General features: G+C 39.1%; 1 long non-coding RNA gene across 1 annotated transcript in view; it reads left to right on the top strand.

Annotated features, from left to right (window-relative positions):
• The first annotated feature begins 2,231 nt into the window (after nt 1–2,231).
• LOC108538525 (uncharacterized) overlaps nt 2,232–19,301 on the top strand; it is a 26,508-nt gene continuing 9,438 nt past the window's right edge. Inside the window, exon 1 of the long non-coding RNA XR_001888102.1 lies at nt 2,232–2,275. This is a non-coding gene — a long non-coding RNA (uncharacterized LOC108538525). The remainder of the gene's footprint in view (nt 2,276–19,301) is intronic.

Raw genomic sequence — 19,301 nt, 5'->3', positions numbered from 1 at the left:
CTATGACAATCTATGCACAAGGGCAGGCAGTGGGCAAAGGGGGCAAAGGGATAGGTGACCCAGGAACATGTATTAAGTGCCAGCTTTGAGAGCACATGTTCAACTCCTATACTTTTGGAGTTGAACAAAACAGTCACCGCTAACCCTTGGCCAGTGAATCCTGCTAACTGTGCGTATATCAGTAGAGAATGTCCAGGGTATTTGCTTAGACTCTGTGGTCTGAATCTGAGCACAGGTCACTCACAGGTAGAGACTTCACCTCCTTTAGGGAAGGTTTCCTTTTTATAGATCAGGCCAAAAGCCACTTACTTAATTGCATCAAGGACTAATAAATGTCAGTGTCCAGTGAGACCCTGATCTCCAGGCACTCACCTTCTCTTAGTAGAAAATAATAGTTTTCAGAAGGGCATTTTTAGGAGGGATCCTTTCTTCCTCAATATTTAGTGGACACCAACTTTGAGGGCAGAAGGATAAGCAAGGCATCATCCCTGCCCATAAGAAAACTCAACTCACAGTCTTTCACGTAATATCAGAACAAAACACCAATTTTCTTCACCAACTAGAGGGTGGACTTCTTAAACTCAACACTGGGACTTACGTTACCAAACTAAGCATCGTTTGTGTGTGTGCATGTATGTATGCATGTGTATGTATGCATGTGTGTGTGCATGTGTGTGCATGTGTGTACATGTGTGTGCGTGTGTGTATGCATGTGTGCGTGCACGTGTGTGTGCGTATGTGTATGCATATGTGCGTGCATGTGTGTGTATGCATGTGTATGTGTGTGCATGTGCATGTATGCATTGCGTGTGTGTGGTGTGTGTGCATGTGTGTGTATGCATGTGTGTGTGCATGTGTGTGTGCATGTGCATGTATGCATTGCGTGTGTGTGGTGTGTGTGCATGTGTGTGTATGCATTGTGTGTGCATGTGTGTGTGCATGTGTGTATGCATGTGTGTGTGCATGTGTGCATGTGTGGGTATGCATGTGTGTATGCATGTGTGTGCATGTGTGTATGCATGTGTGTGTGCGTGTGGGTGTGCATGTGTGGGTATGCATATGTGTGTGCATGTGTGGGTATGCATGTGTGTGTATGCATGTGTGTGCATGTGTGGGTATGCATGTGTGTATGCATGTGTGTGCATGTGTGTATATGCATGTATGTATGTGTGTGTGCATGTGTGTGTGCATGTGTGTGTATGCATGTGTGTGTATGCATACATGTGCAGATGAGAAGAGATGAGGGAAGAGTGATCAGAGGTTGGGTAGAGATGAAGTGATAATGACAGTTCATGAATCAACCAGTGGCTGGTGGTGGCAATAGCTTCAAGGACTGAACGCAGAAGCAGAAACTGTATTTAGGTTATGCCTTTTATTGTAGATGCTTTGCAAAAAGCATAGATTTCCTTCATACATCACTGGCCTTTTTCTCTGGCTTTTCTCTTCCTTATCTGTAAGTAATCTTTGGAACAACAAATATTTAAGACCCATCTCAAAGTTTTTCCAAGATTGAGCTTTGATGTGATTGGCCTGCTACTTACAAACACAAGGAAGCTCCTTATTTCATCAGCCATTTATTTAATCTTCTTTCTTAGTCCTCTCCAGGACAGCACTCATAAGGAGACAGTATTCCTGAAGGCCCTTTATGGCCATATGAAGAGAAATTTCTCTGCAGACTCGGTTCTGCATACACACATCGTTCCTAAAATGGAATGTCAGCAATGTTGCCTAAAGCAATCCGACACACACAACAATATGTGTATTCATTGGAACATTAAACAGTGAGACAATCCTACAGCACAGCCTTTCAATCTGTAGATTACAAGCCCTTAGAGCCTAGCTTCGGCCCTCTCCGCACGTCACCCTCTACCCCCAGAAAATGCATTTTACTGCACATTTTGTGGCAAAGCGTATGACAATTATCACCCAAATCCATAATTAGCAAGTGGTAACACATAGGCAGATAGATCCACTTATGGTGACATCTCTGACAGATTGACATCCCCCCCACCCACCCACTCACCTTCAAAAACCCCTGCAAGGCTCTTCATTTTAAATGTGACCACGCTCAAACACAATGCTGGCAAGCCTAGTCTCGTGTTCGTGGAGCGGGGAGGGGGTTATAAAAGCAACATGTTCACACAAGCATGCAGAGCCCATGCATAAACCATTTGGTTTTGCAATTAAAAACAGGTTTGACTTCCTTCTGCAACAGTAAGACAACGTCAAAGCAACAATCATCCCGAAAATTTTCCCTTGTGAATTCAAATGAACTGTGAGTGTTGGGGTTCTCTTTGTTTGCATGTGCATGCCTTGAGAATGAGTTTTTGGAAGGGTTCAATGTGTTTCTTTTTGGGGTAGTGCCGTTAAGGTGTGTGTTGAATCACGGCTACCAGATGGGTCTCAGTTACACTCACCATTCCAGGTTCGTTAGATACAGGGTTAGCGCGTTTTGGATTTATCCCATCAGGCTTATTACTGCAGGAAAACTAACTCTGCAAGATCCATCCCTTTGCCCTAGAAAATAATCACTCATCTGGAAGATCTGCGTGCAATCCACCCTTACAGACTGGACCTCAGTTTCACAGGGACTAAAAACACAGATGTGCTTCCTACTGGGAAATGTAGTAAACTTGACTACAATGACGGCTAATTATATCTTTATTGTTGTCATTCTTGAATGATGCATTGAACGATTAGATCCTATGATATTGGGAGAAATCTCTACCTTAAAGCTAAAATCCTACACTGTACAAGGAAGGGCTGAGGAGGATGTTGTAAAAGCTGGTCCTCGTTCCAGGGAACTCACTCATTTTCTACAAGGTCGAAGATTACTTCCATTTTCCTTTCTCTCATTCTTTTTCCATTCAATGCAATGTAAAGAAATATTGCCCCTCATTTCAGTGTTTATTGTTAAAATATGAGTTCGAATTTTCTGCCATATTAAAAAAATGCAATGTAGCCAGTCCTTATGCATGTGTCAAAACTGTCAGAGCCTGGGCGACTCTGCGTTTGAGGAGATCGGAGGAACAGAATTGGTCGACAGCACCCTCGACCCATCCTTTGATGTACAAGGAAAGTTCTGTGAAAATACAATATATTAGGAATGTCAAATTTTGAATGATGATGATGATAATTAAAATTAATTAAAAGAGAGGCAGACAGAAAAGAACAATTAATCTTAGTGCAGTATACTTGTTCTAAAAGTTATCGTGGAATGAATTTGCCTCTATTTAATTTATTAAAGCCTCACCAACTTCCTCTTAAGAAAGTTTAGTTTATTGGTGTTTCTCTAGAATTATCTTATCTTACAATATCACCATCAAAAGTTATTCAGTAAAATAATTTCTAAAATGTAGGTCAACTTTTATTGCATCATTCTGAAATTTATAATTTGAGATAAATATAAAATCTTCACGATGTGTGAAGTAAAAATATTATTGACACAAAGTAAGTAAGATATACTAATACATATTAATAATATGTGTAGTTGCATTTAAAATTCAAAATTCCTTTAACCTATTTTGTCCTACATTTTATCTTTATATAAAAGCAAAATTCATACACATAATTGTATATTTCCCCAAAATACATGTTTTGATTGCTTTTGATCTATGGACTAGATGAATAGGAAAAGAAAATGAAATTTTTCTAAATATGAATTTTAATTTTTGCTCTGATAAAGAAAATTGATTTTCTCAATTAACAAGTTATTAACAATAAAAATATTTTCAATATTAATTATACATATTGGAGATTTTTTATTGACATTGAACTCTCATTTGCTGGACTGTTTGTTTTCTAACCTTCTACATAAAAAGCAAATCATAAAAAGCAGTTTTAAATTTAGTTTAACTAAGGCGGAAATAAATTCAACTTTTAACATCACAAAAATAACATAATTCTGTAACAAAGTCAGACTTCTAAAAATAAATGTATATGATAATGAAAACAATTTTACAAAGCTTTATGTAATTTGAATTTTTTCCTCCATTTATCAAAACATTGCTTCTTATTGAAAACATTTTTTACTGCGCAAAAAACTACTATCACTTAATTCAAATACTGATTGGAGAAGACAGACTATCTGTGCTTTCTACAAACTTATAAATTTTACTAGAAGAGCTACTTATTTAGGTTTTTTTTTTTTTAACTAATTTAGAGTTAATAACTCCGCTTCCTAACAACTATGTATCTGAAGTGTTGTAAAAGAGAGAGGGGAATAAAGGGGTTATTAGGTCTTTAAACTCAAGTTTTCAAATGCCCAATAAATGATGTAATGGTGACTAAAGGAAATTTTAAGTTGGAGATGGTTAAATAAAGAAATATTCAGAACTCATATAGAATTGTGATAAATAGTGTCTGTGAGAGCTTAAATAGGCCAAACGTAAAGGATTGCTTCTAGGAAGGGGGCTGAAGAATCAGAAAGTTATTAAAGAAAATTCTTAGATCTTAATCACGAGCTTGTATTTCAGTAAATTAAACACCTTTCGTGTAAAGGATAGATGTACGCAAGTCATTATATCATTACGTTAATTTGTCACCTATCTGTACTGAAAAATCACATTGTGGGATTTATTCCCTACAACCAGAATTACGTGGTAGTTTTTTAAAGTTTAGTATTGTTTAGCTTAGGTTTTAAGCAATACGTTCAGCCTTATGAGTTGGAGAATCGACTTTCCCAAATTTACCATAAATTGCATTTCTGAGGAGGTTTTTTAATAGAAACAGAATGAAATGAAAGCACCTGCCTGTTGAAACCACATCACTGAAGCTGCTCATAGCACATCAAACATGAAGGAGCAGGCAAGTTGTCCCTTTTCTCCCTGTGGGTTAAAGTAAGGCACTGAGCTTAAAAGTGGGATTCTGTCTCTCCTCTTTGTGTTTCTGCTCGTACATGTCCCATAAAAACATGATTGAGAGCACAGACCCACTCCACAGGTGTGGCGTGGAAGCCGCTAGTAAAAAATGATTTTAAAACAATTGGAAACTGCCAAGCTCTTGAGAAAATGCTTATTAAAGACCAATAAAATTGTGAAAATTGAGGAGAAAACATACAGTAAACTTTTTTGGTGTGCTTTAAAGAAGGCAGTTTCATCTCCAGCCACGTGGGCTTGGCTGTGGTAAACCCAGGCAAGAAAAACAAGCTTGTCCATGATTTCCTAATGAAGGGCTGGAGCGCTGAGAACAACAGTTCATATTCACTAAGTCAGCCATGTAGATATAGCCATTTTCACCCGTAGCCACCATAATCCAGAATTTTACAAGTGATTGAAAATTCTGAAAACACTCCCAGACAGTGTCCATATTATCAATAATAAACGAAGTAGGAGTACTAGCAACTGAAATTAAAAATGGTCATTGGGTCTATTTCTGCCAAGCACCTGGACCATGAGGCAAGTGAAAGAGTGAATTTGGTCATTTTAACAACGAGTCTGGAATTGTTTCATCAATAGCAACTGTAAGGAGAATCAGCGTTGCACGGTCTTATAGTTCCTAATACTGCAGATTGACGATATGCTCCTAAAAACCTATAGTTCTGCGAGGACCAAAAGGAAAGATGAATTTTCTTCCAATTTTATGGCATTTGTGTAGAGTGTTTCATTCTTTATTTTAAACATTATTTTTGCCCAACTCAATTGATTAGTACATTCTTGGAAATGAGATCATCATGCAGAATTAGCTGATTCTGGGCTTTCCTCAATGACACTATTTTCAAATCTGCTTGATCCCAAGAATCTCCTGTGTACTGCCTTAGACCTAAAGAGCAAACTCTCTAATGAAAATTCTGAACATAGGCCTTTGTTAAGCACTCCATTTTTTAAAGACACTGCAGGTGAAGATCAAACAAGTTTGGGAAATCCAGCTGAAGTTTGTGACTCCCCACTTAATTGAAACAAATTCAATGCTGACAACACAAAATACCCAAGAAGAATAGAGAAAGGAGTCTTCATTGCATAGCTCCAAGAAGCATGGTGTTCTTTCTCCTTAGAGACTTTCTGAGTTCTGTTATCTAGATATAGATGAGCACAATAACCAGTAGTTGGTGTTCCATTTAAACACTCAAGCACTATACAAACTCTCTCTTTTTGTGTGACAGAGTCTTGCTCTGTCACCAAGGCTGGAGTGTAATGGCGCGATCTCGGCTCACTGCAACCTACACTTCCTGGGTTCAAGTGATTCTCCTGGGTCAGTCNCAAGTTATTAACAATAAAAATATTTTCAATATTAATTATACATATTGGAGATTTTTTATTGACATAGAACTCTCATTTGCTGGACTGTTTGTTTTCTAACCTTCTACATAAAAAGCAAATCATAAAAGCAGTTTTAAATTTAGTTTAACTAAGGCGGAAATAAATTCAACTTTTAACATCACAAAATAACATAATTCTGTAACAAAGTCAGACTTCTAAAATAAATGTATATGATAATGAAAACAATTTTACAAAGCTTTATGTAATTTGAATTTTTTCCTCCATTTATCAAAACATTGCTTCTTATTGAAAACATTTTTTACTGCGCAAAAAACTACTATCACTTAATTCAAATACTGATTGGAGAAGACAGACTATCTGTGCTTTCTACAAACTTATAAATTTTACTAGAAGAGCTACTTATTTAGGTTTTTTTTTTTTTAACTAATTTAGAGTTAATAACTCCGCTTCCTAACAACTATGTATCTGAAGTGTTGTAAAAGAGAGAGGGGAATAAAGGGGTTATTAGGTCTTTAAACTCAAGTTTTCAAATGCCCAATAAATGATGTAATGGTGACTAAAGGAAATTTTAAGTTGGAGATGGTTAAATAAAGAAATATTCAGAACTCATATAGAATTGTGATAAATAGTGTCTGTGAGAGCTTAAATAGGCCAAACGTAAAGGATTGCTTCTAGGAAGGGGCTGAAGAATCAGAAAGTTATTAAAGAAAATTCTTAGATCTTAATCACGAGCTTGTATTTCAGTAAATTAAACACCTTTCGTGTAAAGGATAGATGTACGCAAGTCATTATATCATTACGTTAATTTGTCACCTATCTGTACTGAAAATCACATTGTGGGATTTATTCCCTACAACCAGAATTACGTGGTAGTTTTTTAAAGTTTAGTATTGTTTAGCTTAGGTTTTAAGCAATACGTTCAGCCTTATGAGTTGGAGAATCGACTTTCCCAAATTTACCATAAATTGCATTTCTGAGGAGGTTTTTTAATAGAAACAGAATGAAATGAAAGCACCTGCCTGTTGAAACCACATCACTGAAGCTGCTCATAGCACATCAAACATGAAGGAGCAGGCAAGTTGTCCCTTTTCTCCCTGTGGGTTAAAGTAAGGCACTGAGCTTAAAAGTGGGATTCTGTCTCTCCTCTTTGTGTTTCTGCTCGTACATGTCCCATAAAACATGATTGAGAGCACAGACCCACTCCACAGGTGTGGCGTGGAAGCCGCTAGTAAAAAATGATTTTAAAACAATTGGAAACTGCCAAGCTCTTGAGAAAATGCTTATTAAAGACCAATAAAATTGTGAAAATTGAGGAGAAAACATACAGTAAACTTTTTTGGTGTGCTTTAAAGAAGGCAGTTTCATCTCCAGCCACGTGGGCTTGGCTGTGGTAAACCCAGGCAAGAAAACAAGCTTGTCCATGATTTCCTAATGAAGGGCTGGAGCGCTGAGAACAACAGTTCATATTCACTAAGTCAGCCATGTAGATATAGCCATTTTCACCCGTAGCCACCATAATCCAGAATTTTACAAGTGATTGAAAATTCTGAAAACACTCCCAGACAGTGTCCATATTATCAATAATAAACGAAGTAGGAGTACTAGCAACTGAAATTAAAATGGTCATTGGGTCTATTTCTGCCAAGCACCTGGACCATGAGGCAAGTGAAAGAGTGAATTTGGTCATTTTAACAACGAGTCTGGAATTGTTTCATCAATAGCAACTGTAAGGAGAATCAGCGTTGCACGGTCTTATAGTTCCTAATACTGCAGATTGACGATATGCTCCTAAAACCTATAGTTCTGCGAGGACCAAAAGGAAAGATGAATTTTCTTCCAATTTTATGGCATTTGTGTAGAGTGTTTCATTCTTTATTTTAAACATTATTTTGCCCAACTCAATTGATTAGTACATTCTTGGAAATGAGATCATCATGCAGAATTAGCTGATTCTGGGCTTTCCTCAATGACACTATTTTCAAATCTGCTTGATCCCAAGAATCTCCTGTGTACTGCCTTAGACCTAAAGAGCAAACTCTCTAATGAAAATTCTGAACATAGGCCTTTGTTAAGCACTCCATTTTTTAAAGACACTGCAGGTGAAGATCAAACAAGTTTGGGAAATCCAGCTGAAGTTTGTGACTCCCCACTTAATTGAAACAAATTCAATGCTGACAACACAAAATACCCAAGAAGAATAGAGAAAGGAGTCTTCATTGCATAGCTCCAAGAAGCATGGTGTTCTTTCTCCTTAGAGACTTTCTGAGTTCTGTTATCTAGATATAGATGAGCACAATAACCAGTAGTTGGTGTTCCATTTAAACACTCAAGCACTATACAAACTCTCTCTTTTGTGTGACAGAGTCTTGCTCTGTCACCAAGGCTGGAGTGTAATGGCGCGATCTCGGCTCACTGCAACCTACACTTCCTGGGTTCAAGTGATTCTCCTGGGTCAGTCTCCCAAGTAGCAGGGACTACAGGTGTGTGCCACCAGGCCCAGTTAATTTTTGTATTTCTAGTAGAGACAAGATTTCACCATGTTGGCCAGGCTGCTCTCAAACTCCTGACCTCAAATGATCCACCTGCCTTGGCCTCCCAAAGTGCTGGGATTACAGATGTGAGCCACCATACCTGGTTCACAAACATTTTTAAAAGCCATCTCAAAATCTTTAGAGGAGTATCTAGGTTAAAAATTGTAACTCAAGAACTTCAAACATAGCAGTCAAAAAATTGTTAAATAATGTTAAGGTAAAGGAAAAAAATTATCTTCTAATGATATATAATTATCCAATAACTATTTGACATTTTTTAGTATCAATCCCAACATAATGAATTGAATATGTCATATGGATTTGAGTCTAAGCAAAGTGTGCATTCTTGTAGAATAGCCTTGCAAGAATGCAACTTCTAAAGATAAGAGCTTATAACATAGGTTGCTTTGAGGGAGATGAAATAGCCCAGAGTCACAAAAATACAGTGCTTTGTTTTCTGAGTTACTGTTTTATATTGAAAATAATATTCATTATAGAGCCCAAAATGCCTAAAAATAGCATATAAAAATTATTTTGTTTCACTCTTTGATTGAGAAAACTGCAACCAACTACACCACACACCATGGTGATTAATAACTCTGATTTATTATAGAGAACATGAAATCATCCAGGCCTTCTATCCACTAGTTTCCATAATAAACAAGTTTAAAAAACAGCATCAGTACAAGTAGGAGGTCATTTCATAAAAATTTCATGTAATACAAGTTTCTCTAAACTAATGGGTCTCATAAGTCAAATGTAGCTTCTCATTCCCCATCTCTACCAAATAGGCATAAAGTGGAAGTAGTGGGGTGTAGATCAATAGATTTTTCTCTCAATATGGAATTAGTATTCTAGATATTTTGCCCAGGGAAGTCTTCTGAATAAATTGTTACTAGCACTCCTCATAGTAATTCTCTGTTTTTATGAATCAAAAAGATAGTAATATTTAATAAATCAATAGTTTCACATCACCTTCTTCCAAATGGAGAAACCGAGGCCCAGGGAGCTGACTATGGTCACAGGAGCTATCAGGTATTTTCAGATGAATGAAGCTGATCAGTATCACAGAAAGACCTAGTAATGATTATGCAGAGAATAGAAATTGCTAGAGTTTTATCTGCATATCCGAATAAATAGTTGCTGTTTTCATAAAACTTCACAAGGGAAAAGCCATTATGAATGGTTTTTTTTCTTCTTTTTTTTTTTTTTTTTAAGACGTCTCGCTCTGTCGCCCAGGCTGGAGTGCAGTGGCACGATCTCTGCTCACTGCAAGCTCCGCCTACCGGGTTTGCGCCATCCTCATGCCTCAGAATAGCTGGGACTACAGGCGCCCACCACCACGCCTGGCTAATTTTTTGAATTTTAGTAGAGACGGGGTTTCACCACTTTAGCCAGGATGGTCTCGATCTAGTGACCTCGTGATCCACCTGCCTCCGCCTCCGAAAGTGCCGAGACTGCAGGCGTGAACCACCGCGCCGGGCCCATTATGAATGATTTAATGCAAAAGAAATGAAATAAAATTTTCATCTCCAGAAATTTTAGTGACTTTGACTGCAGTGGTAGCCTGTGCAGTAAATCATTTCTTGTCCTTTTACTTAGCTTAAATGCCCCAAAGGAGATCCTAAGAGCTATACGATATTTCACTTTGGAATCAAATCTATTTGCTTTGGAATCAGATACTTGGAACGGTTAGCAGGTGACCTGAACACTCGGTGATAAATTCAACCTTGGCCGTTGGCTTCTATGTCACCTGTATGTCATCACTGAACATTTCCAAACACTGGCTTTAAAATTAAGAGCCTGGAAAAATGCACATATGACATTCATGGGTTGAAGTCAATTGTATTGATTGAACTCTGTTTCCAAATGGGGAATAAAAGAAGACATAGCTGCCTCTCCAATTTTTCCCCCTCTCTCTAGACAGAGGGGCACATTTTTAGACCTCCCGAGAGCCTCATTCATTGTGAACACAAATGTTCACCCTCGAGCTATGCCTGCCTCTTTCTCCTTTGCCGGGATTTGGCTGTGGGAGAGAGGGAAGAGCAACCAGACCACAGTCCAAGAATCTTCTTCTCTTCTCATCTTTCTAGCCTCAGCCCTAGCATGGCCTGGTGTGAACAAGGTCATGTGTAACTCAGTGAGAATTTACAGACAAGAGTGTCACTTCTCCTGGGTTCACAAGGAAAACAAACCTAGGGTTGCTCCTTGTGTGAATGTGTGAATAGCCCAGTTTATGACACATCACATTATTAGCACAAGAGGAGGGCTGAATCCCAAACGGGGCCAGCACTGCCTCCTCCTTTTGTTGACAGAAAAAAAGTATAGTTACTGGCAACCACTCAGCCCCTGCCAATGACAAGCTCTCCTGATGTTGCTGGGCACAGACTCACATGAGAAAGAGGTCAAGGCGTACAGAGACCTATTGATAAACCTGTTATGATATGTAGGAGACTGTTGCAAGGAGAAACATCAGCATAAGATACAGTACAGACTGCTCATCTCACAACTAGATAAGATTTACACATGAGAAAGTCTTTGCCCCAAAAGAAAAAAACCCTGACATGCGAGGGTTATGTGTGTTAAGTAATAACTAAAGCAATAAATACATCCTATGTGATTGCTCAGAAAAGTAAGATCGCAAGTTCCTAAGATGACTAGGATAGAAATAAATCAGATTTTGAACAGTTCAACATCTGAGGGAGTTTGGAGGTGGGTAAATAATTACTTCTGATGTAAGAATTTGCTCTGACATCTCGTTTGTGACTCTCCTTAATTCATTTAGAATACTTTCTAACCGAGGAAAACCTGAGAGACGAGATCATCATAGAGGAAAGGGCAACAGAAACAAACATTAAAAGATATTTTCTTGTGTTAGGTTTTTAAATTTTGTTTGGTTTGATTTATTTCTTCCCTGTCAGAATGTTCGATGCTGAATTTGCTGACTTCTATAGAAAAAAATGAAGCAGGATGTCTCAGAAGTCTCTGAGTGCACTGAATAATTATACTCTGTTTTTCTTACTATACCATTCCAATATTACAGCAATGGTAATTCTAACAAGTCGGTACAGATTCATCAAAACAAAGTTAATGAAGAAGTGGAGACTACATTCAACTTGTCATTTTTTTAATGTTTCTTTGTTATGTGCAGCCATTTTAGCCCAAACTTTCTCCACTATTCTCTACATGTTACTTACATTGATTTAATGCATTTAGACAATTTACCATACATTTTTCACAATTCAGGGCTGACAGGAATTGTCAGGTTAAAGCTGACAATTGAAAAGTTAAAGCTCTTTAACCTTTGTGGCAGATGAACACCTACACGTTTGTCATTGCCTATAGTGTGTGTGTTACCAAAATTGCTTCGATGGCTATTTATTTTAAGAAAATAGAAGAGCTGATTACCCAAAATTCAAAAGAGGAGTGGAGGAAATGAAGAAGAAGGAAGGGATGGGAAGAATGGGGAGGTAAGAAGGGAGAGAAGAGGGAGAAATGGAAAGAGAGATGAAGAGCGGAAGGAAGGAAGGGAAAAGAGAAAGAAGGAGAAAAAGAGAAAGGAAAGAAAGAGAAAGAAAGAAAGAAAGAAAGAAAGAAAGAAAGAAAGAAAGAAAGAAAGAAAGAAAGAAAGAAAGAAAGAAAGAAAGAAAGAGAGAGAGAGGGGAAGGAGAGAAGAAAGAAAAAGAAAGGAAGGAAGGAAGGAACGAATGAAGGAAGGAAGGAACGAATGAAGGAAGGAAGGAACGAATGAAGGAAGGAAGGAACGAACGAACGAACAAACGAACGAAGGAGAGAGAAAGAATGAAAGAGAAAGAATGAACGAACAGAACAGTAAGCGTCTGTTGTTGCAGAGCTCTGTCTTGGCTTGTCATGGAGATGTTTCACTTGAGTGAAATAAGCATGCAATAAAGTTATAACATCAGTTACCTCAACAACAAGCCTGCCACCCACACAACCTTGCCATTCAAATGTCTTGCTCATTTTTCTCCTTACATTATTATGATCAGCCTCTTAGTCAAGTCTCAGTTTGACTAACCTATTGCCGTGGGCTACTAGTTGGTCAATTTTCATCGTATTTAACAAAAGCAATGAAATGGCCCTGGACACTCCTGTTGTTTCCAGTTCTCTCACAACCTTGACGAGACAATCCAGCTAATCAGCTGTCTGAGATTGGGGGGCCCTTTAGGACCATAGGCTCTTTTTCTTTAGTACTTCCTTTTATAACGAAGGGATATGTTCTCAATGGCAACTGAACATTCGAAATGCAACAAGACATGTATTAAAGAATGTGTTTTCCCTTGTTCACATTTACATTTGGAAGAGGGACATTCCAGTAGCTTGGAAGGAACTGGGGAACCAAACCTGTGAATTAAAGTAAAAATAACCTACTTAACATGTTGCTTACCATATACCAAATGCATTTCTGAGAACGTGGCTCACGTGGACTCGTTTCACCCTCATCACAGTTCATTGAGGAGGGTGCTAGCCATAATTACCCATTTTATAGACCAGACCATGAAAGCACAGAGAAATTAGTTGCTGTGCCCAAGGTCACAGAGCAGGGAAGTGGCATGGTCAGAGTTGAAAGCCAGGAAGTTGGATTCTAGAGATCCACACTCTTAACCCCATGCTCCACTGAAAACAATAAAGGTACATTGTTTAGTAAAATTTTGGTGCATTCAGCACATTTGTAAAATCGGATCCAATAGAAACTCTAAATACAAAAGAGTTGTGGGAAAAACAGACTCAAGGAATGATTTTCCAAAATCCACATTAAACTCTGAGAATCTGAATCCATGTATCAAATTTTCTACGTCTAAAGCCTTCTTTGAAAAAAATATGGGCCAGGTGTGGTGGCACATGCCTGTAATTTCAGCACATTGGGAGGCCGAGGCGGGCAGATGATCTGAGGTCAGGAGTTCAAGACCAGCCTGGCTAACATGGTGAAACCCCATCTCTACTAAAAATACAAAAATTAGCCAGGAGTGCTGGAGTGCACCTGCAATCCCAGCTACTCAGGAGGCTGAGTGGGGAGAATAGCTTGAACCTGGGAGGCAGAGGTTGCAGTGAGCCGAGATCGCGCCACTGCAATCCAGCCCAGGCAACAGAGTGAGACTCTGTCTCAAAAAAAAGAAAATAAAAAATATGTTTCATAGCCAAGAAGGATTGAGTCCTGGTTTCCTCATCCATATAGTGGAAACAACATAGCCCTCCTTATACAGTCTTTGGGATGATTACGATAATGTGTGCAAAGCCCCCGGCATGGAGTTTGATGTATGATAGATGATCGATAAATAACAACTACTATTTGTAACTGTTATTGGAGCGTTTCCCCCCGTGTTCCCCACTATCAGATGTATCTTGCACTTAGGTACCTCCTCTCACTTCACAAAGCAAATAAATATTCTCACTCTCCCATCAAAACAAACCGCAATGCTGTGAAATGATATCTTGAACAGAACTCCAATTGAGAAATAGCAAATACATCAGCTAGTGCTCCGTGGACTTAATTATCAGATTTCAAAGTGAACATTTGTATGTGATGGTGAAAGTTATTTTAGAAAGATCTGTTAGAGTAGATACAGAGATGGAAACTTGGATAGGCACACTGGCTGAAAGAAGACAGTTACAGCCATGTAGTTATAATTAGATAAGGCACCTCCAAATACATGCATGAATCAGCCACTGAACTCCTGAAGGCTGGGAACCATCGAAGCATGTGTCTACAGAGGATTCCTCTCCTGCAGGCTGATTCTCTCTCTCTCTCTCTCTTTCTCCTAACTTCAGAGAAGGAGAGCAGGTAGACAAAGCACGTGAAGGAATGCGGTTCCCAGGCTTGCACAGGAAGTGGCCTGGACCGGTCTAAGTGCTGCTGTACCCAAGTATTTGCCCCATTGCCTTGGCCAGGACTTCCTGTTCTGCTTTGTTAACAGATTTGGAGTCCCACTGTCAGGAGTCACAGAGCAGAAGCCCTAGATTCCAGGGACAATGAGAGAGGGTGTTTTATATACTGTTGATACATGGAATATAAAATTAATTACAATGCAAATGGCAAATGGTTACACATAACCTAATTCACACATCCTGATTTCTGTTTACTACTACCATTTACCACAACTGAGACAGACAAAATTTGCATGTAAATAGTCAGTGACCACCAGAGATCTAATACATTAGGCACACATGTATGCATGTGTTTGTAAAGACATGTACAAATTCAGACGCATGCATTCATACATGTGGACACACACATATACCACATATATGTATGTATGCATATGTGATCAAATAAATGCTCTACTGCAAATCTTTGCAAAATTGTAACACCAGTAAATGAAGTCTAAAGAAACAGGCATTACTGATGCAAAATGTTGATTTGCCAAAATGAAACCTTGTAGTGTTGCAAACTTAACTGAAATTTTTATCAACAGTAATAATTCTCCTGTGCAGTAGAAATCTTCTGAGCTATTCATAAAAGCTTCTGAGGAAATATTTTTTTGAAATAGACCTTACTCAGAGCAGTTTTGGCGTCACAGCAAACGGAGGACACAGAGATTTCCCATATGCTCCCTGCTCCCTTATACCCACAGTCTCCCCAATTAACAATATCTCCCACTAGAGTGGTCCATTTGTTACATGGATGAACCGACACTGACATACCATCATCATCCAGAGTCCACAGTGAACATGAGGGCTCACTCTTCATGTTATACATTCTGTAGGTTTGGGCAAATGTGCAACGGCATGTGTCCATCACTGTAGTATCATACAGAATAGTTTCACTACCTGAAAGTCCCCTGTGCTCCACCTGTTACTTCCTTCTTCCCCCAACCCCTGGCAACCACTGATCTTTCTACTGTCTCCATAGTTTTGCCTTTCCCAAAATGTCACATAGAGTGCAACCTTTTCAGATGCATTTCTTTCACTTAGTAATATGCACTTAAGGTTTTTCAGTGTCTTTTGGTGGCTTGACAGCTTATTTCTTGTTAGCACTGAATGACATCCTGTTGTACGGATGGATCACTATTTACTTATCCATTCATCTACTGAAGGGTATCTTGATTGCTTCCAAGTTTTGGCAATTATGAATAAAACTTTTGTAAACATCTGTGTGCAGGTTTTTGTGTGGACAGAATTTTTCAACTCCTTTGGACGAATACCAAGGTGCATGAGTGCTGGATCCATGGTAAGGATATATTTGGTTTTAGCCAGTCATAGTGGCTCATCCCTATAATCCCAGCACTTTGGGAGGCTGAAGTGGGAGGATCGCTTGAGCCCAGGAGTTTGAGACCAGCCTGGGCAACAAAGCAAGACCTTATCTCTAAAAAAAAAAAAAAAAAAAAAAAAAAAAAAATTAAGAGTATGTGTAGTTTTGTAAGAAACCACCGAACTGTCTTCCTAAGTGGCTGCAAATGGACCACTTTACATTTCCATATGCAGTGAATGAGGGCTCAGTGTTCTGGATTTTAGCATCTCTAATAGGTGTGTAGTGGTTTATCATGGTTGTTTTAATTTGCATTTCCCTGAGGACAGATGATATGGACCATCTTTTATATGCTTCTTTGCCATCTGTAGATCTTTGGTGAGGTGTCTGTTCAGAACTTCAGGCTATACCATTTACTTTATCTCTGACAAATAAGTGCATAGGGTTGACACAATAAAGCAGACACTTAAGACAACCCCTGCTGAGACAACCTCAGAAGAGGGAGAAGTCCTGATACAAATCCTGCCTTTACTTTTTAAAATTTGATTAAAAAAAAATAAGGTAGTAATTTGAGCGGTCTTCAATCACAAGGCTTTGGAAAAGACTGGAAAGTCTTAATTGACTGCTGATAAATGTTTGATTAGAAATACCCTCTTAAAATATTTAAATTTCCTCACCTAATAAAACTTTTACACACTGATTTTGGCTTTTCATTATGAAGCTAATACTCAGGATGGTTTCTCCTGGTATTTTATTTCTCAAATTTTCATTGGTCATTTTGCAAAGAGCAGAATTCCAAACAGCCAAAATCCTATCTAATCCTTTACTCACCAGTAGTAAAAAGCACTATAACGTGGTATAAAGAGAGAGTGAGGGGGAAATTAGGTGATTTGAAAGATAACTTTGGAAAGTTTGTAAACCAGCATGATTGTGTGTGTTGTGTGTGTGTGTGTGTGTGTGTTTGTGTGTGTGTAGTTAACACCGGATTTAGACATCAAGGCACAGTTTACAACTCCTAGGCTGATAATCTTGTCTGGCCTGAATTCTCATCTTTACACTTCACTGATTTCTGATTTCCTGATTGGCCTCAGGCAAGTCACTTCCGGTTGCCCACAGTGTTTACAAAACGGCCCTGCTCAACCAGGCTGTGTGGATTTGAGCTCTCTCTCAACTGCTTATGAACCGTGTAACTTTGGGCAAGTTAGTTAACCTTCTTGTGCCTCTGTTTTCTCATCTGTGAAATGAGCGTAGCAATCTCTAGTCCACAGAGCTGTGACAGCAGGGAGGGGGCAGCAAATGAGATCATGTGTGTACAGTATTGCTTGGACCATCATACGTACTCAATAAATATTGGCCATTGTTATTAGCTGAGTCCTAGTTTCCTCATATACTGCATGAGAGGGTCGGACCAAGTGACCTCATGAATTCTTTCAGCCAGTCTTCAGGAAAACCCTATCACATGGAATGCAACTGATTACCCAACCTCCCAAAATCCCTGCAGCCACAGAGCCCTCATCAGATTTGATTTACCAAAGCTCATCCACCACACTGCTGGCTGCACAGGCTTCATTGATTCCTATTTTACATGCAATTCTAACAACTGCATTTACTCGATTTCTCAGACTACAGCAAATCACATGCCCAAATTAGGAACGAGAAAGAATGCTGGAAGAAAAATGCCTTGGGAGCCAGAGTGATTGCAAATTATCTGGCATTAGGGAAAGACAGACTAAACAATTGCTATCACAGAATAATGTACCTGTGCACAACCGTGATGCCAAGTCACTAAAAACTTTTGAATTACATTTAGTGTATTGCTTAAGGCAGTGATCAATTTTAAAACTATTTGTATCAAAAATTATTAGCATGTGATAGGCTCAGGGATTACCAGTTTCTGGTTGTTTTTCTCATGGGAAAAATGTCCCTGGTTGTTGTTCAGGTCTCTCCCAGACTTGCTGGCCCTCTCTGGTCTCTCCTGGTGGGGCCTCCCTGCACCACACCAACTGGGGTAGGGCTGTGCAAAACAGTTCTCTCCCAATAGGAAGGCTGACATGGGATTAGAGAGTAACAACCCAGGGAGCCAGCACTGATACAGCAGTGCTGCTGTGTGTACGTTTGACTTCAAACTCCAGCCACATTCATGCTTACACCTCAATAGTAAGCGTGAGTTTACCATTAGAGTTTACTATCTATTATTTACTATCTATTTACTATTAGTGCCATTACATCTATTTACTATCTATTAGTGCCATTACAGAGTAACAACTATTTACTACCTATTGGTGTTATTAGAGAGTAACAACCCAGATAGCCAGCACTGATTACAGCAGGGCTGTCCTGTGTACATTTGACTTCAAACCCCAGCCACACTCATGCTTACACCTCAATAATAGTGATCTCTTTCCTTGGCCCCCACATCATCTGCTTCTTTTCCAACCTAGGAGGTAATGGGTTCAATTAAGACTTTGGTAGACCTAGATAAAGGTCTGAATCCTGTCTCAATCACTTGCCTACTATGCAACTTTGGGCAAGACATTTGAACTTCGCACATCATTTTCTCATCTATAAGATGTGGATAGTAATGCCCTACCTCCCAAGGCTGTCGAGGGGAGCAAATGAGACTATGGAGGTCAAGCACAGAGCCGGGAGAGAGGAGCTATTCAAGGTGTAGTAGCAATTCCTGGTGCCCATTTTAATTGCATCTAGGATTTTGACAGGCCTTTCCAACCACAGCTCACCACACTACATAGGGTGCATAGTGGGTGAAGTACAGGTTTGGAGTCAGATAGACCCAGATTGGAATGCCCTTTCTATTGGTTGCCATCTGGGTGGCCATGGGCAAAGTATTTAGGGTTTTTGAGGCTCAGTTTCTCCCACTTGTATACTGGGGATACCACCACTCACCTGCAAGATTTGTTGTGATGATTTCATCAGAAACATATTTAAAGAGCCTATCTCATAGTAGTGGGTGATTAACACAAAATATCTATATTGAGGCCATGCACAGTGGCTCATGCCTGTAATCCCAGCACTTTGGGAGGCCAAGGTGAGCGGATCACGAGGTCAGAAGATCAAGACCATCCTGGCTAACACAGTGAAACCCCGTCTCTACTAAAAAAGTAAACAAAAATTAGCTGGACCTGGTGGTGGGCACCTGTAGTCCCAGCTACTCAGGAGGCTGAGGCAGGAGAATGGCGTGAACCCAGGAATCAGAGCTTGCAGTGAGCCAAGATCACACCACTGCACTCCAGCCTGGGTGACAGAGCGAGACTCCATCTCAAAGAAAATATATATATATAAATATATATATATTTATTTATTTATTTATTTATAATATATTTAAGTATA

The sequence above is a fragment of the Rhinopithecus bieti genome, unplaced genomic scaffold (assembly GCF_001698545.2).
Source record: "Rhinopithecus bieti isolate Rb0 unplaced genomic scaffold, ASM169854v2 scaffold_13900, whole genome shotgun sequence".
Classification (NCBI taxonomy): domain Eukaryota; kingdom Metazoa; phylum Chordata; class Mammalia; order Primates; family Cercopithecidae; genus Rhinopithecus; species Rhinopithecus bieti.
Note: the sequence above shows the minus strand (reverse complement) of the source record. Positions and strands in the feature narration are given on the sequence as shown.